Consider the following 8,167-nt stretch of genomic DNA (forward strand, 5'->3'; position numbering starts at 1 on the left):
TGACATTAACTTTAAAAAAATCCCCTGGTGCCATCCAGGCAGCTGAAGACGACTTAGGGGATGTGTGTCACACGAGTACAGAGGTAAAGGCACCTGGATACGGAATGCTGCAGAAGGCAGCTTGCTCCTGATGAAGCTGAACAATTTACAAGGTTTTTGACTGTAAGAATTCTTGGAGTCATTTCTGGTCATATCTGGATTTCATAAAAATGCCTTCCAAGGTGCACAGAAACATCTGAGGGCTTTAATTAAGCCCTCCACCATTGGGAATGAAACTTTTATGTACATAGGCTTTGGGCTTTCTTTTCTTTTCTTTTTTTTTTTTTTTGAGTACTGCTGGCAAGGAAGCAAGTACCAAGTGAGGATTCCAATGGAGTTCTCTGACATAGCACCTTTCTTTTCTGCTTTTTTTTTTCCCTTTGAAATGAAAGTGGTCTGTTGAGTAGAGCTAGCTGGTTTGGGGATGTGAGCATTTGTATTAATGAAATTATTCTGTATGACATGATACACTTCCTTACGATTTGTGGTGAAACACCTGCAAGTTTTGTTGGCTTCTTTCTTATCCCAGCCTCCCCACGTACGAAGAAGGTGCTACTCTTAACACAATACGTCTTTGTTAGGATGCATGAATCACAGAGCTTATTAAAATGCAGAATCCCAAGCCCTGTCTCCAGGTAAGAACCTTGGAGTTTACATTTTTAACAAGTAATTCTGCTTGTAGATGAGCAGTGATTATACTTTAAGAATCACCTGTGTCTTAGTCCAGTTTTTATTTCTACAACAAATTGAGGTATTTTATAAAGTATGCCTGGCACACAGTGCTGGAGGCTGAGAGGTGCAAGAGCTTGGTGCCTTGTTTGGCATCTGGTAAGGGCCTTCTTGCTGCATTACAGCATGGTGGAGGGCAGCACACGGAGACAGAGGAGCCTTGCTAGCTCAGATGTCTTCTTCTTAGAGTCATTAATCCACCATAGGGGCTACTCTGTCTTGACTTTTATCTAATCCCAACTCCACCTCCCCAAACTTTCCCTGTTTAGATATTATCAACACTTAAATTTGGGGATTAAGTTTCCAACTTTTAGGGGACATGCAACACACTGGAACTGGGGAAAGGACAAATGCCTGCCTCTATTCTAATTCTGGCCCCTGTATGACAGATGTATAACCTCACAGTTCTCTCTCAAACCTCCCAGCACCTAAGCTTCCTCATCTACACAACATTTAACGCATGTTTGGCTTCTTTAGAGGTTGGTGCAAGAGCACTGCATGGAACTGGTAAGGAAAGAGGTTTAGACCTTTACAGGTTATCTGTAGAAGTACGGCCTCTCTTAGTTTGGATATTACTTAATAAATTCTCACAGTGTTTAGAACATTTTCAGTTGAGCATTATTTCCAAGGCTCATGTTCTCGATCTGTAATGAAGATTAGAATATGAAGAGTTCAAATACTTGAAATGGAATGACTCTCGTGTGTGTCCTTATCCATGTAGCTGTCCGTTTATCCACCCATTCTTCCATTCCATATAAATCTGGCCTGTTGTTCTGCACAAGACCAGCTTCATGAGAATCACCTGAAGAGGTTTAAAACAAGGCAAACAGATGCAGATGGCCTGCTGAGAGTCAGGTCTGTCGGAGGTCAGAAATCTACGTAACATGGTTTTGGGGATGTAATTTCCATGCTGGATGTCAAGAAAAAACCCAGTAAAATCCTCAGTAAGGGGATTTAAAATGAGTCTCAAATAGTTTAATTTATTCTTGGAGTCCATAGTCACAACACATATGATTTCGGATCCAGCAGGCTTCCACGTAGGCTTTCTCATTTAATCATAATAACCAGTACAATGTGGAGAGTTTAAACCTTTCTAACTTTAAGTTCAACACTGCACGCCACTCTAATAGATCGCTCTTGCATAGGTCTCCGCCCAGTAAGAGTAACAGGGATGTCTCGCCCGGAGGACAGCACATATATGTGCCCGCTCTTCTAGGTAGCTCTCTATGATGTAGCTCTCTACCTTTCGGAGTCAGGGTGCCCATTTTCTAGTGTTGTTTTTGCTACCGACATTCCCAGCAGTGCCCTTTCTAGCTATCTGTTCTCCACTGGGGAAGGACCCTTGCCCTGCCACCGAGGGACTGATTCAAAGGCTTATTAGTAAAAGTGGGTTTTCCTGCCATAAGCAGGATTCAGTGTCTTCTCCCATACAGCGGCTCCACCCTGTTCAGCTGCTTGCCTGCCGTTTGGCTTTGCTCTCTTTCCTGAAGAGCTGCGTTTATAAATATACATATAAACTTGCAAGAGATCTGAGGCACTTTTTCTAGGAAACCCACCTAAGTCACCATCTGCTGCCACCCTGGTTTGAATGTCCAGTTTGGCCACAATTCCCCAGGCCATCTGATGCCGACACTAACAGCCACCTCCCCGCTGCCCACTGCTTGACGGCTTGGGGGCGTGTTGCTGTAGACAGGCCACTTCTGAAAACCCCTCTCCTCCACCTGTCTCCCGCAACCAACTTCTCTTCTGACCATCATGTTCTACATACAGCTGCCCCCTTGACACTTCCAGGACATTCCCCACGTACTCCGACAGTCTAAACATGACCTATATAACCAAATACATTACCAAATGCCTATCTTGGTAAGACTGAACTAGCAATGTAACATTTATTAGTAATCAAAAAATAAATAAAAACCTGCTGTCCTACCGCCTTCCACACCCATCACCGCACACGGGCATCGGCTGTTGCCACCCAAGACCAGACTCCCTCACAGACTCACGGCTGAGTTGGTTCCAGCCAGTTCTACAGCTCCAAATCCCTTCTCCTCTTACTCCTCTGGACTACATTCCTTGCTGCACCTCAAGTGCATCATGCCGCACCCCCTGCCAGGGAGCGCTCGCTTTGCCGTCTACCTGGTGCGGTCCTCGTGTCCCACCTGCCTTGCTCTAAGCGGTACCTCCACCTCGCCGACTGCGCATGTAACGGCACTTCCGCACTTCCCACAGTCCGCAGCATGCACACTACTTGCTAAGACGAGTGACTATTTTGACTCAGCTCTGTCAACACATCTAAGTGAAAATGACTACATTAAGTCACAAAAAGCACTTTATGCTATTTAACGTCAGCAAAACTTAAATTTCATGCTTGAACATCATGTGTGACAGGTGATGTGGCAAACACTACTGGCTATTTACTAAAGTTTATTTCCTCTTCTTCCTGGGAACAGCTAGTCTAGTTTTCTCACCTCCCTTGCAGTGAGGTGTGCTGAAATGATGAAATTCTTGCCAGTGCACAAGGAGTAATGAGTTCCACTTCCGGGCCAGGCCCATAACTTCCACGACTGCTCATTTCTCTTCCACTTGACTGTGTGGGAATGCCCAGGAATACCAGGAATGTAAGGCACAGCCAGTTGGCCTGAGTCCTGCAGTGACTGATGCAGCAGAGGCTCCTGGTGTTGGGTTAGCCTTTGTCCTGTGAATGAACTTCTGTGCTTGAGTCACAGTATTCTGGGGGGCACATTTATAGCAGTAGCCAGCATTTCCCCAATCTGGGCAGGCAATGTGATGTTCATCTTTCTAATACAAAGGCACATTGATACAGTGTAAGGAAAACTTTACAAATGACTAAGTCACGTACGGAACAAATAGCCACATTCATTTCTGAGTCACACTGTGTCAGTGAGCCCTACCCTAGAGAGGGCGCAGGAAATGGGCAGAAGTCAGGGTCAGTCACTAAGCTAGACTGCAGCAGCTAACAGCACAGTTAAGAAATTCAGTGCCCTGTAGATGCCCACTTTAGATTAGTTCGTATGTTCAGCAAAACAAAGTCACTGATCTTCCAATAATCCATATAGAAATCAAGTGTCTAAAAGTAATTTACATATATTTCCCATTAAATAGGCTTATTCATCTTTACATGCCAGCTAGTTCAATATCTGACATATATGTGTTCAATAAATGTCTCCCAGAGAGTATGTAGGGAGGAATTCCAAGAAAGTCAAAGCGTCATTGTTTCACTCTTCCTTGTAACATCCATAATTACTTCTTCTAGTATCACTCACTTTATAAATGAAAATATTTTTTCCTGAGCAGTCATAATTGTATGCTATCTATCAAACAATAAAACTTTGATAGCTGAGACACATTCAGCCTGAAGATGAAGTGATATATTAACTTCCTGACCAAATGCCAGAGCTTACAGAAGAATATGAAACAGACATCAATAATTACAGCTTGTACTGTAGCTGCTGGTTTCTAAGACTCTAGGTTCAATGAACAAGTAATAACTGGACAGACACACCCTTCAGAAATAAGAGGTGGGAAGATCACCTCATTCCAGGCCTGTCGCACAGCAGGACCCCTGCAGCGATTCAGCAGGAGGCAGCCCACGGGCCAGGCTGCAACTGGCAGAGTGGTGCCAGCAGGGGTAGCAGGGGAAACCCCGCATAGGAGCACTTAGAGGCTCAGACTACTCTTGAGACACTGCCTTCCCTTCCCCTTTCATGCCTGGGTATTCTCTTATCCCTTGAGAAATCTGATCTGTACATAAAAGTCGTATACTGTACTAAACATAAATTTCTTTAAAATGCCACTTTAGCAAGGAGGGGTGACCAGAGGCAGTGGCACCTGCCTGTACTGTACACACTTGGGAGGCTGAGGCAGGAGGATACTGAGTTGGAGGTCAGACTGGGCTACCCAGAAAGACTCTAGCCAAAAAAGAAACAAACAAAGCCCTCTTTGTTTGTTTGGAAAATTTTTATGCTTTTTCTACTTGAATTTAAAAAGGGATTACTAATACTAATAAAAATGTAATTATGCATCATGCCTCAGCTACATCTTGATTTTACAAGCAGATCTGAAAACTAGTGTACAGCATGGCATTTCATAAACTGCCCCCATCAAAGGCTGCAGCTGTGTTCCAGGGATCAAAACCCCCACAGCCAGAGCGGCAGTAAGTGGCTCGGATGGCACCGCTGTACTTGAGGCTACCTTGGCCAAATGTGCAGTACGTGCCCCCAGAATACCCAGCAAAGAGCAGAGGAGGGCCTGTGGGACAGGCAGCACATTTCATTCTAACACCAGAGTCTCTTCCTGACCATCTGTACTCGCCCCGTGGTGTCTTGCTCTTTATTCCTTACTGGTCAAGAATCCTTTTCCCAGTCAAGTCTATGCTGATGACAGCCGTGACACCAGGAAATGTGTGCAGAGGTTTTTTCCTTCCAAAGTGAGTAGTTTGGTGGGAAGATAAAATAATGATGACTAAAGAATGCAGTTCTGCTCACTTTATCAAAATGCACAGAACCCCTCAGCCTCAACACCGGAAAATGGGTCTCACCGTCTCAGTAGTGATCAAATGTCTCAGCAGTTCATGGGAACTTACTCTACCACATCCTCCACTCTCACTAATTTAAGTTTGAAAACCTAGAAAGAGGTTCTGATTACTTCATAACTAAAGTACTTGAGTCAGGCACGGTGGTGTTGATCTGTAATTCCAACTACTAGGAAAGCCAGGCAGGAGGAGCTTAAGTATGAAGACAGCCTACACCACCTAGTGAGACTGTCTTAAAACGAAGTTAAACAATAAAGCAGTGGGAATGTAGCTCCGGGTTCAGCACTTACGTAGTACGCATGTGGCCCTGGGTTCAAGCCCCAGTACCATTTAAAAAATAGTAACTAAAGCACACTTTTCTAAAGCCTTTCACCTCACAAAGAACTTGCAGGTCTGGTACCAGGTTAGAGGGCACTGATGCCACAAATGCCAATCTACACTTGGTTTTGGAAAAAGATTTTCATGTATATATTTTGTCCAAATATTACTATTTGTTTCATGAAAGTCAGAGCGAAGACTTTAGTAGAGTGTAAATTTTAAGCCAATGAATAAACAGCTGGCTTGAAAAAATATTAAATTGACATGCAAAGCATTTGTAACCCTGCCAGATACTAAAAAAAAAGCAACTTCTGCCAGCACAGAAACTTGAATTGTCTCAGTTGGTTCTGAATTTGATGACTAGGTTTTACTTACATTTATTTCCCAGAATGAAACCTGACAGAACATCAGCTTGTTTCCCCACACTTTTATCTCTATAAAAAATAATGCATAATTGGCATCTTATTTAAAGACTGGCCTCATACAATGTTTATAGTAAGACATATTATTTCTAAAATAGTAGTATTAATCCTTACCTAACAAATGAGAATTTAAGACATTTCTTAAGTTATATACTTTAGAAATTAGATTCATACTTGATCAGTTAAGAAACTGAGTTATTAAAATATTTAACAGATAACATTTTAGACAAAAGGCAGAAAGATTTTAAATGTGAGATTTTAAGTGTAAATCTAATGTTCAGATAACATTTTGTTTCTGTTTTCAGCCTGCCCCTCCCTTACCTGTCTCCAAAAATTAATGTTCAAAATATGGAGTTCAGGATTTATGATCAGTTGCAGAAACCTGTTTAACTACTGATTTATAGTCTTGGCTGAGGCAGTTAACTCTGTCATCAGAACTAATTATAGCAAGCCTGAGATTATATGTTCAAACTCTCCTTTTGGTGAAAGAAACAGACTGCTCTGCTGAAAATCAGAAACAACCTGAGGCTGCTAAACAAGAATGCACCACCAACTTTACTTCTCAGAACCAATGCTCTAAAGCTCAAAATTACTGTTCTCTAGTAAGCTCTTTTAGCCTAAAGTACTTAAACAATAAATCACAGTTACATTAATGCTATACCGATGGCCTAAAACATATTAATCTTAACAATAACTGACATTTACATCACTAATCTAATTCAAGCATTCTGGTGGTAAGTGCACATACTGGAGCTTCAGGAACTGCAGTTATTACTGATCCAAGAAGAATCTTTATTTTGATGTGACAAGAACGGAGAAGTCAAATGACTATACTCTTTGGGCAACAAGGATGCTCTAGGAATAAAGCTCCAATTTTACTGCTTTGATGAGTAAAATGTCTAATTTGCATTAAAGTTGATCAAGCAAAGCTATTCCCAAATAAGGTGCTAGCAGGGTCAGCCCAAGATACCCACCTCCTTCCTCACCTCCAAATCCTCCTTCCTACCCACTCTTTGGCTGTACCAGTGTATTTGGAAGCTTTGCACACAGCCCATGCTCCTACAAAAGGTAGGAGAGAGGAGAGGATACAGACTTAGGAGACGTGGCTTTCCTCCTCAATGAGGCCCTGGACTACATCTGTCCCACTGCACTGCCTTCCACTCAGTTGAAATGGTCCCATGGACACAAGGACCCTGAGTGAGGCCCTGAGGGGTACCTGCTGGCACCCAGTGAAGTGAAGGGCTCTGGTGGCTGGACTTGAGTCAGAGGCTTCCTAATCCGACATACACTACAAGAGGCCACACTGGCAAGGCCTCAGCAGGTAAAGGGCAACATGCCTGCAGCCGTCACTAAATGCCTAAGGACATGCATATAGGAGAAAACAAAAAGGAGGCAGAGGCCCAAGGGAAGGAAATGCTTCCACGTATGAGGATATGTACAGCACTCATCTACTCAAATGTAACCCTTTTCATACTTCAGACAAAAGCAGTGTATTGTACAGTGGATCCTTCCCCACAATGGATTTATAAAGGAGAGGTTCCTGTACAAGTCTGTAGTAACCTAGCCGGGGTCTGAAGTGGGATACAGTAGTAGACAGATAGCATAAGAGAACAGCTACAGAACAGGGCAATGGATTTTAAATTATAAAAGACACAGGTTTCCAGTATTTGGTCTGGGTAGCTGTGTGATAAGTTAGGAGCTACACAGTCGTTCCTCTATCAGCTACACAGAGTTTCTCTACTCTGGGTTTTCTCACCTAAATGGAAGCAAGACACGACTCCTGGACTTTTAAATAGCAATTAATCATTCACTCACTCTAGAACACAGAAAAAATTTAAATATTGCCATAAATAAAACTGCATTAGTATTTTAAGTCTAAAAATAACAAATTAGAATCATGACTCATTTTTCATACTACCCAGCTGTGATCCTACTTACCAGCTCGTCACACTATTTCTCAAAGCAATTTACCATTAGCACTATGAAACACACACCCGATGGAAACTACTTCTGCGGTACCATGGCTCTCTTTATGAGCCTTAATTCAATCTTTTTTTCTTATCTTTATTAATATTTCATTCAATTTTTTAAGGAGTAACTGGGAATA

Source organism: Chinchilla lanigera, unplaced genomic scaffold, assembly GCF_000276665.1.
Source record: "Chinchilla lanigera isolate Chin_1 unplaced genomic scaffold, ChiLan1.0 scaffold00030, whole genome shotgun sequence".
Taxonomy (NCBI): Eukaryota; Metazoa; Chordata; class Mammalia; order Rodentia; family Chinchillidae; genus Chinchilla; species Chinchilla lanigera.